This window comes from Phytophthora parasitica, assembly GCF_000247585.1.
Source record: "Phytophthora parasitica INRA-310 unplaced genomic scaffold supercont2.8, whole genome shotgun sequence".
Lineage (NCBI taxonomy): Eukaryota > Oomycota > Peronosporomycetes > Peronosporales > Peronosporaceae > Phytophthora > Phytophthora nicotianae.
The window spans coordinates 1,729,671-1,731,935 of NW_008648994.1; positions in this window are offsets into that span (position 1 = coordinate 1,729,671).

The following is a 2,265-nucleotide window of genomic DNA, read 5'->3' on the forward strand; positions in this document are numbered from 1 at the left end:
AGCTGGGCTGCTCGCCAGCCCCATCGGTGTCACTAAGTACTCAAACAGTCCATCAGGCGTTGAAAATGCCGTGTATGGGATGTCCTTTTCCCGAAGTCTGACTTGAAACAATCCCCATAGCAAGTCCATTGCCGAAAACCAGTGTGAGCCCGCCATCGCGTCGTAAATATCCTCCTTTCGTGGCGCAGGAATCGCTGGAATGCGCAGCCTAGCATTAATCGCACGAAAATCATGCACGCTTCTCCAGCCAACGGGCTTGCGCACGCAAAACGTCGGGGATGAGAACGCCGACGTTGAAGGGCGAATGATACCAGCCCTGAGCATTTCATCAGTCCATTCACGTATGGTTGCCTTCATGTCGTTACTAAGTCGGAATTGTTTACGAACGATGGGGTTGTCATCCACCAGTTCGATCTCGGCCTCGATATCCGTTGAGCGAGTGGGTGGAACACGTGGGAGCTGAGACCGAAACACTTTATCCTTATACTTGAGTAATACAGATTCCGCGACGTGCCCTTTAAGATTGTCCCAGTCACTGGAAGCCTGTCGTTTAGCTTTATCGGACGGCAGCTCCAGCTGAATCATAAAGCAGAAATCACCCTCAGCGCTCTTCATCTTCCGAAAATGCTTAGCACTGATCACCTTTGTCTCGCCATGCTTTGCCTCATAAGTGTCTGCTGTGTAGTAACGTAGCGTGTCCTCGTGATTAGAACGTCCAACCGATCGACGTCCCATTCCACGTCGCCTGCCACCAATATGGCAAGCTGGGGTGGCTCGCACGCACTGCGTGAACGAGAGCGCCGCTGTATTTCCACGACAACTGACCGCCCGCGACTTCCAATCGATGTCGGGATTAACATCTACAAGCCATGGCATACCTAGTAGGACGTGTTTACCTTCCGGAATCTCCATCACGAAAGCATCCGTTATGTACGGAGCAAATCCATCCATCTCCAACGTCAAATTTACAGTTTTCCGAGGAATCGCGATCCGCTGGTTGTTGCCGATAGTTATACGGAGAGGCTTTTTGTGTGAATTCACCTTAAGACCCAAGCGATGTGCCACCTGCGGTGCTATCGCATTGAAAGAAGCACCGTTGTCGATGAACATCTCAACCGAAGCGTCTAGAATGCGCCCCAATTGAGTCAAATAGCAGTATAGATTTGTCGAACGCGACTTGCCATCATCTGAATGATAACAAAGTCGCTTCGACGGGGCCACCGTAGCCAAAGTTCTGCCATCTTTGACTACTGTTGTAAGCTCAGTGGGTTGCCACCCCACCGAGCCGTCTAGTGTTTTGGTTGATTGGCCCGCTCGTCCGCCTTGAGCTTGGGACAGACGGCGCGTGTGTGACCAGGCTTGGCGCAATAATCACACACTCGGCCGGAGGCGTTTGTGGACGCCTGCTTCGTTTCTCCAGAGGGACTTGCAGTAACAGGTGGCTTCGTATTGTTTCCTTGGCCACCATTGGCGCTTGCTGTTTTGGCCTCGTTCTTTCGGTTGTTGAAGCCTGGCGCTGCGGTTTTGGCCGGGCGGGAGTCAGCGTAGCGGTGAGTGAGCTCGATAACGTCCTGCAGCGTCTTCAGCACATGTTGAGAGATGAAGCTGCTGACGTCTTCTGGTAAGTGCTGTTGGTAGTACCAACGTTTGACGAATTCAGGAACGTCTTGGTCTAACTGCGAGAGTAAGTGCAGGAATCGCGTCGTGTACTCTTGCTGGGACCCTGTGCGTCGAAGCTGGCGCAACTTGGATAGCACCTTGTGCTCGAAGTCGCTGTTGCGAAACCTCTCACGAATTTTGGCCTTAAAAATGGCCCATGTTGCTGGCCGGTTTCCGAGCGACATCTTAAAGTCGCGGAACCAGGTTTTGGCTGTGGGGCCAAGGTTGGCAAATATCATGTCCACGAACACGGACGTGTTGCCGTCCATGTCCTATTGGCAATCGGCATAGTACTTCTCAGTACTGAAGATCCATAATTCTAGGTCATCAGTTGTTTGCCCGTTGAATGATGGAGGATTGCCCTTCTTCTTCTGCGAACGATGCATTAGCACCTGCTGCTGTAGCATTTGCTGCTGCGTCTGCATTTGCTGCGCGTGATTGCTGCTGCATGATTGCAGAATTAGTTTGTTTGCAATGAGCAGCGTCATTACTTCTATCCGTCAAGCCGCAGAGTGGGGCATGGACTGTGCTCTGAAGTGCTATAGACAACTATTATTACCTTACCCTTTGATCCTGTAAAGCGTGGTCAACGTCTAACCAAGATCT